Source organism: Pinus tabuliformis, chromosome 8 (assembly GCF_031772625.1).
Source record: "Pinus tabuliformis cultivar Carrire ecotype Pingquan chromosome 8, CPIR1, whole genome shotgun sequence".
Taxonomy (NCBI): Eukaryota; Viridiplantae; Streptophyta; class Pinopsida; order Pinales; family Pinaceae; genus Pinus; species Pinus tabuliformis.
This window is the reverse complement of record NC_142294.1, coordinates 1,774,319,741-1,774,333,290: the sequence shown is the minus strand read 5'-3', so window position 1 is coordinate 1,774,333,290 and position 13,550 is coordinate 1,774,319,741. Positions and strand designations below refer to the sequence as shown.

At 40.3% G+C, this 13,550-nt stretch overlaps 1 pseudogene; it reads left to right on the top strand.

The window, feature by feature from the left end:
- Positions 1 to 5,766: 5,766 nt before the first annotated feature.
- On the top strand, positions 5,767 to 7,014 carry LOC149243272 (CBL-interacting protein kinase 2-like; annotated as a pseudogene).
- Positions 7,015 to 13,550: the final 6,536 nt, after the last annotated feature.

Sequence of the window (13,550 nt, the reverse complement as noted above, 5' to 3'; positions counted from 1 at the left end):
TTATTTACAACAGTAAATGTAAATGAAAAATTTACACACAGCAGTGTAAAATTTCAAGCTGCGACAGAGTAAATTTTGTTGAAATGTTCTTGCTGTAATCCCTCAAGCAGAGGAAGAATATATTTGTATCAGCTATTGTTTGATTAATGAATACAAGTTTATTTTGGTTGAGAAACTTTGCTCTGCTCAGAAATTTTTTTTGCTTCCCTGTGTTAAAGATCTTATGGAGAAAACAGAGCATTTTCTCTGTTCAGTTTATTTGTTTTGGAATTTACCAGAAAATTCCCAATAGTGGTATCGGAGCTTGTCCAAGCTCTTTGAAGGTGTCAAAGAAGCTAAAGGGGAAGGATTTTCTTACTACAGCAGCTTCTCCAGCAGAGTGAAAACTCAGTCAAGAAAGGATCCAGGTATTTCTCAAAGTTTTTTTTGTGTAGTTGTTGAAGACAGTCAGTGTTTTTTAAATACACAGTCAAATATTTGAAGCATAGCTGAGAGTGCAAGGAATGGCTAACACTAGCACTAGCATGGGTATTTTTAATACTCAACTCCCACAGTTTAATGGGAAAAACTATGACTATTGGGCAATAACCATGAGAGCCCTGTTTGCCTCACAAGACTTATGGGAACTTGTTGAATATGGGTTTGAAGAACCAGGAGATGAAGATGAGTTTAATGGATTAACTCAGGCAGAGAAAGATATGTTGAAGACCAATAGGAAGAAGGATTCAAAATCCCTCCTATTTGTGTATCAAGCAGTGCATGAGAGTGTGTTTCCAAGGATAGCAGTAGCCAAGACATCCAAAGAAGCATGGCAAACTCTCGAGACAGCCTATCATGGCATGGAGAAAGTGAAGACAACAAAACTACAGTTGCTGAGGAAAGATTTTGAGAACCTGTGCCTGAAGGAGTTAGATAATATAGACTCATTCTTCACACATGTGATTGGTTTAGTCACACAGATAAGGTCTCATGGAGAAACTCTTGAAGAAAAACGATTGTGGAGAAACTATTGAGGGTCCTACCCTCAAAGTTTGATGTAATTGTCACCACCATAGAAGAGACAAAGGATCTCACAAAATTTTCAGTTGATGAACTACATGCATCACTGATAACACATGAGCAGAGGTTGAGTAAAAATGAAAACTCATCTCTAGAACAAGCCTTTAAGACCCAGATGTCCTTTGGAAGAGGAAGAGGTCAAGGCAGAGGAAACAAGAGAGGAAGATGCAGAAGCCAAAACAGAGGTGGAAGGAACAGTCCAGCAAATGCTCAAGTAAGAGGCAGCAATCCAAATCAGAACCGAGGCCAAGGCAGCATCCAACAAAGAGGACAACATCATGCTCAAGGACAAAGGTATGAAAAATCCAATGTCCAATGTTATTACTGTAAAAAATATGGGCATTATTCCAATGAATGTAGGAAGAAGCAGCATGATATGGATAATAGATCTAGTGCAAATATCACTAAAGAAAATATCAGCCAAAATAATGTGCTTTTAGCTTGTAACATGGCTGAAACAAACAGTGATGATATATGGTTTCTAGACTCCGGTTGCAGCAACCATATGACAGGAAACATAGCCCTGTTCTTTGCTTTAGATCGAAATGTGAAATCACAAGTCACACTTGGGACTGATAGTAAAATTTCTGTTATGGGAAAAGGAGAAGTAAAAATATTTACAAAGAAAGGTGAAAAGAAAACCATAGCAGATGTCTATTATGTTCCTGGAATGAAGTGTAACCTCTTAAGTATTGGGCAGCTTGTTCAAAAGGGGTACAATGTTTTCCTTGTGAATGATGTATGCACCATCATGGATAGAGCACACAACAAACGATGTATTGCTAAAGTGAAGATGACAAGGAACAAGATGTTCCCTCTCAGAATAAGGGCAGATTTGAAAAATAAAGAAGTAATAGTAGTAGTGACACAAGAGGCTTTCCAAAGCATACCAAAGGATGAAAATTGGTTGTGGCACTTGAGATTTTGACATCTCAACTTTGGAGGTCTTAACTTGCTGAGTAAAAAATGAATGGTAAGAGGATTACCATTGATAGAGAAACCGGACAGCCTTTATGAAGGTTGTATCTTGGGGAAACAACACAGAGAAAGTTTTCCATCACGGAAAAGCATAAGGGCAAAAGCACCCTTAGAGATTGTCCACTCAGATTTATGTGGACCGATGCAAACTCCATCCTTAGCAGGCAGCCAATATTTTCTAACATTCATTGATGATTTCACCAGAAAGACTTGGGTTTATTTCCTGAAGAACAAAAGAGAAGTGTTTGAAAATTTTTGAAATTTCAAAGCACTTGTAGAAAATCAAAGTGGGCTGCATATCAAAGTGTTAAGAACTGACAGGGGAGGTGAGTATATCTCCAAGGAATTCCTACAGCTTTGTAGATAAAATGTAATTCATAAGCAATTTACAGCTAGGTACACCCCGCAGCAAAATGGAGTAGCTGAAAGAAAGAATAGGACCATCATGGATATGGCGAGGAGTATGTTAAAGGCAAAGCATTTGCCAAATGATTATTGGGCTAAAGTTGTACACTGTGCAATATATATTTTGAATAGGTGTCCTACAAAAGCAGTGATGAACAAAGTGCCGGAAGAGGTATGGAGTGGGCGAAAGTAAGGAGTCACCCACATGAAATTTTTTGGATGTGTGGCCTATGCACACATTCCAGATCAGCTAAGGAAGATGTTGGACATCAAAGTGGAGAAATGTATTTTCATTAGATACAGTGAGGAATCCAAAGCTTACAGGTTGTATATCCCATCTACCAAGAAGTTTTTTGTGAGCAGAAATGTTTAGTTAATTGAGGAGGAAGCTTGGGATGAAAGCATAGAGAAAACAGTGAATGTTAAAAATTGTTTGTCTCATGATGAAGATAATGAGGAGATGGCTGAAATAAATCCGCAAACAACAGTGCCAACACAAGGATAGCAAGAGACACCCTTGAGGAGAAATGAAAGTGCTTCTTCAAGCACACCATAAGGAGGAAATTCAAGTGCTTCTTCAAGCACTTACACACCAAATGAAAGAGGTAAGAAACTCATAAATTTAAGTGACTTTTATGATGAAGGTATGAATTCTTTGTTTGTTTTGTATTGCCATGTTGATGACCCTATTCATTTCAAAGATGCAATTAAGGATAAGAAATGGATAGAAGCTATGGATGAGGAGATCAATGCCATAGAAAGAAACAAGACATGGGATTTGGTTGAACTACCAAAAGGAAAAGAAGTCATTGGAGTTAAATGGGTCTACAAGACCAAGAGCAATGCTGAAGGCAAAATAGAAAGACACAAGGCAAGATTGGTTGTCAAAGGATACAAGCAGAAATATGGGAGAGACTATGAGGAAACTTTTGCACCGGTTGCGAGAATGGAAACCGTGAGAGTAGTGTTGTCCATAGTAGCACAAAACAAGTGGAAAGTTTACCAAATGGATGTGAAGTCACCATTCCTAAATGGAGTGTTAATGGAAGAGGTTTACATTGAACAACCTATAGGCTATGAAAAGAAAGGTCAAGAGCACAAAGTGTACCGATTGAAGAAATCTCTTTATGGGCTGAAGCAAGCGGCAAGGGCATGGTACAGTAGGATAGATTCCTATCTACTAGAAAATGAATTTTCAAAGTGTGAGGGAGAACCCACCCTCTACTTCAAAGAGAAGGATGGTAAATTACTAATTGTTGTGTTGTATATTGATGATGTTATTTTTACAGGTAATGATGATTACCTCATTGAAAATTTCAAAACAGTCATGAAAGAAGAATTTGAAATGACTGACATGGGCTTGCTGAGATACTTCTTAGGAATAGAAGTAGATAAAAATGAAAATGAGATTTTTATCTCATAGGAAAAATATGTTAATGAAGTATTGGAAAGGTTCAATATGCAAGAGTGCAAGGGAGCGATCACCCCCACAGTGATGGGATTAAAACTCAGTAAAGAAGATAGCAGCAAGGATTTTGATCCTAGTTTGTACAAGAGCATAGTTGGCAGCCTCATGTATTTGACTGCAACTAGGCTAGATATAATGTATGATGTTATTTTAATTTCCAGATTCATGGAGAAGCCAAAAGAAGCACATTGGCAGGCAGCAAAAAGGATTCTGAGGTATGTTAAAGGTACTAAACGGTTTGGCAACAGCATGTCAAGCAGTATGAATGAGAAGGATGTTCAGGAGCTTATGCCAAGAGCAAGAAAAAGGAACCGTGATTTTTTGTGACAATAGCTCAACTATTGCATTATCCAAGAATTCTGTGTTTCATATGAGAACGAAACACATTGACACAAAGTTTCACTACATCAGGGAATTGGTGAACAATGGAGAAATTGTCTTACAACATTGCAGGACTCAGGAACAGGTTGCAGACATTCTGACCAAGCCATTGGACCAGAAAAGTTTTGAATTTTTGAGGAAATGTCTGGGTATGACTGATAACCCAGCAGTTGAAATTAAAGGGGAGTGTTGAAATATTAATAATTTCAACTGCACATTTATTGCAGCGCTGTTTAGCAAAACCACTAGTTTTATATCGCACCACCTTTTGCCGATTGTGGTATTTGTCAGGAGGGCTCCGATCACTCCGACCAAATGAAACGTGTCTGAGTTGACTTTTGAGAACCACCCATTCCCCAGACAATGAAGTTCAGCGAGGAAGGGCCTCCTGATATTACAGTCAGTCGTTCGATCAATGAGGGCAAGATCAACGGTTGGAAATTCAAGAGAGTGAGGGCACATGTTTTTGTTTGACCTCTGTATGTCTGATAAAACCGTATGTAAACCTGACTGAATTAATTTTTCCCCATGCTGAAGTAATTAGGAAATGTACTGAGGTTGGTAAAAGCAGGTAAGTATTTAATTTTATTAGTTTTGTTTTTACGGGATATGTAAAAATGTAAGTATGTCATGTTTTTTTGTGTGGTTCTTTACATATGAAACATAAGGGGAAGCAAGCAACGTATGTTTTTTTTTGGTTGACTTCGCATTGTAATGCAAGGGTGAAAACGCATAGCAGTGCGAAACAAGAACTGTGTATGTAATCCCTTTTCTTTTATGTTGGAGGTTTTTGTAATACGCAGGAGCGTATGATGGAAATTTTTTTTCTTTACAGCAGTAAATCTATGTAAGGATTTTTTTATTTACAGCAGTAAATGTAAATGAAAAATTTACACACAACAGTGTAAAATTTCAAGCTGAGACAGAGTAAATTTTGTTGAAATGTTCTTGGTGTAATCCCTCAGGCAGAGGAAGAATATATTTGTATCAGCTATTGTTTGATTAATGAATACAAGTTTATTTTGGTTGAGAAACTCTGCTCTGCTTAGAAATTTTTTTTGCTTCCCTGTGTTAAAGATCCTGTGGAGAAAACAGAGCATTTTCTCTATTCAGTTTATTTGTTTTGGAATTTACCAGAAAATTCCTAACACCAAGATGATAGGTTTTCCTTTCCTCACCTAATTCCAGTGATGATCACGAATCTTGGATACGTTGTTGAATACGTTCACACTCAGGCATTTTCCCAATTATTAACAGGATCTAAAGGGTTTATACTAGGTGACTTGTCTTCCATAATAAAATACAGGCTATCAGAACTCCTACGCAGGCTATGCCGGGCTCTACCAGAACACATCCCAACTATGCCAAGTGCAATGGAACGTATGCTGGAGAGACTCGACAGGCCTGAGACGACATAGACGCCTGAGCAGCAGTTTTAATCCACACGGATTTCTTATTTTAGTTTTTAGATTAAGATGAAGCTCAATATTCTGATGGAAAAGTATGAATTAGGGAGCCTGTTGGGACAAGGGATGTTTGCCAAGGTCTACCATGCTAGAAATCTCGAAACCCGTGAGAACGTTGCCATTAAGGTAATGGACAAACGAAAAATCCTGGAGGTTGGGATGAGCGAGTAGATTAAATGGGAAATCTCAGTAATGAAATTGGTCTGACACCCCAACATCGTTTGGCTTTACGAATTCCTCGTGAGCACGTCCAAGATTTATATCGTCATGGAGTATGTTAAGGGCGTCGAGCTCTTTAACAAGGTTGCCAAAAAGGGGAAATTGAAAGAAGAGGAGGCGAGGAAGTATTTTCAACAACTGATCAGCGTGGTGAATTTCTGCCACAGCCGGGGCATGTACCACCGAGACCTAAAGCCGGAGAACTTTTTATTAGACAACAATGGGGACATGAAGGTCTACGACTTTGGGCTCAGCGCACTACCGGAGCAATTTAGACCGAACGAGCTTCTACACACAGCGTGCGGCACGCCAGCGTACATGGCGCTAGAGGTCATAACGATGAAGGGCTACGGTGGCGCCAAGGCCGACATCTGGTCATGTGGGATCATACTGTTCGTGCTCAGGGCGGGTTACCTGCCATTCCAGGAAGAGAATGTTCTGGCACTGTATAAGAAAATCAACAAGGGCAACTTCAAGTGCCCACCCTGGTTCTCCTCCATTCTCTGGTGGCTCATCTTCTGATTGCTGGACCACAATCCCCAGATGAGGATCACCGTTACGCAGCTCATGGAGGTCCCCTGGTTTTGATTGGGCTTCAAACCCCCACAACCTGACAATTTCGAGTTGGCATTCTTTGTTCCTAAGCCAACCCGTTTCATCGCCTTCGACATAATATCCCTGTCGTCGACGTTCAATCTGTCAGGGTTATTCGAGAACAAGAATGTGCAGTAGGAGTTGTGGTTCACATCAACTCAACTGGCATCGACCATAATATCGAAGCTGTAGGAGATCGCCAAAGTGTTGAGATTCAGCTTCAATAACATTGAGGATTACAAGATGAAGCTCGAGGGTTCTAAGGTGGGGCTGAAGCGTCATTTGTCCATCGATGTCCAGATTTCTGAAATCACAGCCTCACTCTTCATGGTGCAGCTTCACAAGACCGGGGGAGATACGGTGGAGTACAGTGAGTTGTGCAACCAAGAGCTGAGACCGGCTCTCAAAGACATTGTCTGGATTTGGGATGGTAACAACCAATAGAATGATGGATGGATATCATTTGAGCTATGGCCTTATTACACAGGGATGGTATCTTGGACATTTCCTTGGGAATTTTGGAATATCTCCATCACTTGACAAGCAGATTCTCTTAAAAAGAAATTCCCTGAAGGGCATTGCCTTTCACATATGTCTGGAGCCGATTCATATCTTTTGAAATTGATCATCATTAACAGAAGTTCCAGCAGAACGATCCGGCTGTGCCACTCTTAAAACTCTTAGGATTGCTTGATCCTGGAAATGTTAACAGGCATTGAGAGGAAGGACACTTTGTGGGCGTGGATAGCGAGAGCCTTTGAGAGCTCTAAGAAAGCATTTACGTGGCCCTGTGCCAGTCATGGGAATAGCAAAAAGTGACGCTCCATAAACCTCCTTATACAAAATGGTGGTATGAGAGAGAAATGTATTCTCTGGTCCTTGTAAAGAGCATTGTACATAGCTAGCATTCACCTAAAAGGTTTGAATTTCATACCATTACTGTGTGGTATGAGAGAGAAATGTATTCTCTGGTCCGTGGATCATGCACATATAAAGAGCATTGTACACATCTACCATTCACCGAAAAGGTTTGAATCGCATACCATTACTTATTTATTGAAAATTATTAATGTCAACAAAGACAGTCCATTAATTAAAAATTAAATTTCAAGAAAATGTTTGAATGACATGGTATTACTTCATTATTGAAAATTATTAATGGAAGATGGGTAGTTAAAAGTTAAATTTCAAAGGTTTTTTTTTATCAAGTAAGAGTAGGACTTTCTATTAAACTCAGTCAAAAACACATAATATACATGAAGCTTCACCCGCTCTATGAAAGTTCAATAGTTTGTCGGGAAGGCTGAACCAAACCAATCACCCAAAACCAAGAGAAACCTAAACAGGTAAGCCAGGGATAACCGCCAAACATTTAAGGCACAAGGTCATCTAGTAGTGCTGCCATGCATCAAATGAGCCTAGAATTCCTTGGAGGGCTATTCCATCGAACTGGAGGTCACAAAAGGCCCCAAATGACTCGCTGTGGGTCCACAATAGGTCCCACCACAAGCCAAGATTAAAACTGTCAAACAGACGCGACGGAAATTAAAAGCATAACACTCTAATATTTTTTCGGGTCTGACCAACGAGCATAAACAAATCGCCACTGTTGATCAACTGACTAAGATCCAACGATATTCATGAATATCAGAAGGATGAGAAGCGCAAGAGTTAACCGCCCTCATTGGGCGGTTTTCTCTCTCCTCGCTCTGCTATGTGTCACTCGAAGAGTGGAATCAGAGCCAAACTCAGAAAAACCAGAAACCATTCGAACCCCGCCTGATATACCACTTGTAGTATTTGAACGGTTGACTAGCGGAAAAAAAAAAAAAAAACACATCTTTTCGCCACTTGTTGTCCTTCGATTCCGTCCAGCAAACAATTCTTGAGCCAATCCCATCCACCGAGATTCTCTATCAAACATCACCTAAGCCATATGAAGAGGGACACCTCATCCTGCGAGCTATCTGAGTCAATCCTTTCATCATTCAATCAAAAGGATTCTAGACTTTGGAAAATAGCCATACCAAGGTGGGTTAGACTGTGTGGGGTTCCTCATCCTCCCGCCGGTCTTTTGTGTCCCTTTGATCTATTCTATTAGTCCATAGTTCCATATTCTGGGTTGCCTAACAGGGACAGTCCTCCTGCAATTTTCCTGGGGGTAACGAATCCCAAGCATACCTAGAATCCCTGTCCCTATTTGTGACTCCTTCATTCGCCAATCGATTCTTTAACATATTAGCTTTCCTTTTCACATGAGAAAATCTGACAGTTTTAAAGGTTCACAGGTGAGAATAGATGCGGTAAAACATCTCCAAAAGCTTCCAGTGCTTCGACACTTTATCTAGAGAGGTTCCATTGCTAATTTTCTTAGCCGTTGTAATAATTAATTCTGAATCTGCTTCAATTATAAAATTATGTGAACTTGAATTCACCAGGATTTCCAAGCATTTCTCTAATGCCATAAGCTTAGCCATGTTATTAGTGGCCTTCCTCAAGTGGCCATGGAAGATTTTCTGTATTTGTCCATGATCATCTCTTATGGCACCCCTAAAGCCCGCTAATCCTGGGTTGCCATTAGCTGCTCCATCAATACTAACTTTTAAGAAACCATAAGGAGGGGGCTTCCAAATGCTAACACACTTGTTTATAAGGCTCACTGCCTTTATTATTCCCAAAGGACTGACAGACTGGAGACCCAAGTGAAGTATAATTCTCCCCTCTTGGGGCAAAGGAGGATCTTTAGGAAGGGTCCTCAGCAAGAATCTTACTGTATCCTCGAGTTGCCTTAGAATTTGCTCAATTATGTGTTGGGGCCTGCTTGTTTTTTTTTTGAAGATCTGACTATTGCGTGCTTTCCACACATTCTAGATGACAAAACTTGGAACCAGAATCCAGGCTTTATTAACTATCTCATTCCTGAGAAGCTTTTCCTCCAGTTCTTTAGAGTGTTGGATATGCTGAGACTATCCCTATCAGTTTGTCTAAAAATAGAGGCCACCCAGTCCCACACCTTTGAAGTGAAAGGATAGAGGTTGAGAAGGTGTTCAATCGTCTCCTCATGAGTGCCACATAGGTAACACTTGGAAGGACCAATGAAGCCTTTCTTAAGGAGATTCTCCCAAGTTAAGATCTTCCTTTGATGCACTAGCCAGATGAATAACTTTATTTTCATCCAATGTGGACTTTGCCAAAGTTTCTTCCAGACTTGATCAGGATTCACAAAGTTAAATCCTGTGACTTCCTGTTTAGCCTCTTTGAGGTTAAAGTTACCTTCAGTGTTCTTTCCCCATCTTAATTGATCCGTTGAGGAAGAAACTAGAATCCTTCTATGCTCTAGCTCCTGGGTGAGAGCTTCTGCCTTGGTCTTCAGTAGGTTTTCATCATTGTATCCTAGATCCTTCCACTTCCTCCATTTTCCATTATTCCTTCCTTGATCCCAGAAGTCTTTTACCAAAACCATACCTTTGCTATCTGTGTCACTTTTGAGAGCTGCAAGTTTAGCCTTATAAAGGTAGGGTTCCTGTTGCTAGTTGTCCTCCCAAATCGAGCAAGGTACCCCACTCGGATTTCCCAAAAACAATGTTGCTAAACAATATTTTTATTATCCCAGATAAAGTTCCAAATATGGGAGCCCCTGATTTGCCCTAACATTCTAATGTGATCCTTCTCCTGCTAGTACTTGGCATACTTTTGTTTCCAAAGTTTAGCCCATGGGGCATTCTGTTCCTTAATCCATCTCCACCAAAGCTTGGCTCCCAAAACTTTGCTAAGGGTCTCAGGATCATGAAGCCCCAATCCAGCATGGCTCTTGGGCTTGCAGAGCTTGTCCTAGGCTACTAAAGCCCAATTATTTTTCTCTTCCCCTCTGCCCCACAGAAAGTCTCTTTGTATGCTTCTTATCTGCTGCTTAATACCTTGAGGAGCAGGAAGAGCTGAAAACATGAAAATGGGAATGGCCTGCAAGGCCGCCTGTGTGAGCACATGGCGTTGTGCCAAATTTAGTGACCTGCATGTCCATTTTCTGACCTTGTCATGAAGTTTATTTAATATTAGCTCCCACACTTTCTTGCTTAGAGGTTTGTCAGTAAGAGGAATACCAAGATATTTGGAAGGTAGTTGTTCCCTTTGAAATCCAAGAATTCTGGTAATGTTTCGTTGAATAACAATATTAGTGTTAAAGAAAAAAACTTTGGACTTGTTAAGGCTTACCTCTGTGCCTGTTGCCATAGCAAAGTCATTTAAGATGTTTTTGATTACTTTGGATTCCCTGATTGTGGGTATGCCCTGCAACATTGTATCATCCACAAATTGTTGATGAGTGGTTGCCTCTCCATCCGCGATAAGTTTGATACCCTGAATTCATCCTTCAACATTTGCCATTTTAATCGTTCTACCTAGCCCTTCCATCATGAGGACGAAGAGGAACGGTGAGAGTGGATCTCCTTGTCTGAGCCCTCTAGAGAGTTTGAAGGTCCTTAATGGAGCCCCATTAAGCAGTATGGAAAAGCTGGTTGAGGTAACTAATGCCATGTCCCACCTTATCCAACTCTGGTCAAAACCATAGGCTTTTAGAATTGCTCTTATGTAAGACCAGCTAAATTTGTCATAAGGTTTCCCTAGGTCCAACTGAATGATCACACCAGCTCGTTTGTTGCTTTTGAGAGAGTGTACCACCTCATGAGCTTGGATGATATTGTTGAGGATTTGGCTTCCCTCCACATAACCTGTTTTCTCCTCCGAGATGAGAGAGGGTAGAAGTGGTTTGAGTTGATTGGCTATTACTTTGGAGATAATTTTATACACCACATTACATAAGGCTATGCGCTGAAAACCATCCAGAGTCATGGCATCTTCCTGCTTTGGAATCAGAGCTATGAAGGATGCATTCAGAGCATTCAGTACCTTTTTGGATATTCTTGAGTCTTCCACAACCTCGAAGATATCATGTTTGACAGTTTCCCAGGAGGCTTTGAAGATGTCTACATTGAATCCATCCAGGCCTGGTGCTTTTCCATTCTGCATTTCATTAATCACTTCACTGACCTCCTCTTCTGATACTAGCCTTTTGAGATTGTGGTTGTCCTCTCTAGTAACCAGCCGAGGGATATACTGAGTGAAATGGTCAATGAACCTAGATCTGTCATCCAGTGGCTCCTTTGCCATATTGCAGAAGTGTTGTACAAGGACCGATTCCATATCATTGTGAGAGACAAGCTCAATACCTTGATAATATTTGATCTTTGTGATTCTGTTGTGTGCCCTGTGAGCCATGGTAGATCTATGGAAGAATTTTGTGTTTCTTTCTCCCTCTCTAATCCATTGTATCCTTGATTTTTTCCTCTAGAAAATTTATTCTTGTAAGAATCGATCCTCTCATTCTTCCTACAGAGAGTGAGTTAGTTTTTTCCGCTCTTCGGTTCTGTAATGTTGATCTGATTGATCTCCTGGAGCTTCCGTTCAGTTTCTCTTTTGGATTTGAAGATATCTCCAAATTCCTTTTTGTTCCAAGCTTTAAGACGGGATTTGATATGTATAAGTTTCTGCTGGAGCATGTACATTTTTGTGCCCTGAATATTCAACTCCTCTCTCCACCATTTATCAATGTTATTAGTGAAATTAGGGTGTGAGAGCCAGACATTTTCAAACCTGAAAGGTCTATTTCTCGATGTGCCCATAAAGGTGGCTTCCAGCTGTATAGGACAATGATCTAATCCTCCAAAGGGCAAAAGGGAAGCTGTCATGGCAGTTCCTGTGAGAAGGAGGTGCTTTGAAATAATGAATCTATCAAGTTTGGAAGCAACTTGATGAGCCCCTCCCCTTTTGTCATTCCAAGTGTAGTTTCCATTAATTGTTTCAGCATCCACTAGACCCATGTTCATAATGAATTTCTGGAAGGCCATGGAGTCTTTGCCTAGCTGTCTAGTGCCTCCTCTTTTTTCTGAAAGAGATCTTATCATACTGAAATCTCCTGCAACGATCCAGGGAAAAATGGGATGTCTTGTTCGTAGATCCTCTGGGGAGGTGAGAATTTGTCTTCTTGCTTTTGAGGTCCATAAACATTTTTAATCATGTATGTATCCTTATCCCCTACAGGTTGACATATCAAGGAGAGATAGTTCTTGGATGCTTCAGCATCCAAAATTCCAAATTTTTGTGGGTCCCACAAAGTGAGAATCCCCCCCGCTGAGTTATTTGCCTTAACCTCTAAATACTCATATTTGAATAACCACTTATTATGAATATCTCTTATCTTTTCCATTGAACATTTTGTCTCCTGAATAAAAACCATGTCTGGTTTTTCTTCTTTCATTCTGTTACTAAGATTTCTTTGTTTCCTCCTATTCCCTATGCCTCTAATGTTCCAGGTTGTGAGCTTCATTAAGAAAGGTTAGTAAAGGAATAACTGGTAAGATCTTTCATCTTACCTGAGTTGATCAATAGTTTTCCTCATTCATTTAGCAGTTCATTTTGTCTCTTTCTTCCTCTTTTCCTACCTGAGTTCTTTGGAGATTGTGCCTGTGAATTCTCCATCATCTTGACCCCACTTGGCTCCTAGCTTTCATGATTTCTTTTGACTCCAGCTCCCTTCACTTGTGACCTCCAAAGAAAGAGTTATTGTACTTTGTCATAGTCCTCTTTTGGCAAGGAGTCCACTCCTATGATTTTTCCTTGTTCCAAAAATTTCTCTAGATCTAGATTTTTGCTATCCAGAATCCCCTGTAGCTCATGGTCCTCTGTTCCCGCTTCACTTGGAGTCATCTCCTGGTCCATACTGATCTCCATCAATCTTGGTAGATCATCCTTTTGCTGGTTGTTTACTGTGATATCCTCCATGTCAGCTACCTTATCTTGCTCCTTGGTTACATTCTCCATGTACTGGATTGTCTCCTTGTTCCCCTCTTCTTCCTCCGTGATTTTGAAGCTGTTGTGTCTTGTATGTCTATCCTCATTTACCTTCTTCTGTGGATGCTTTCCCC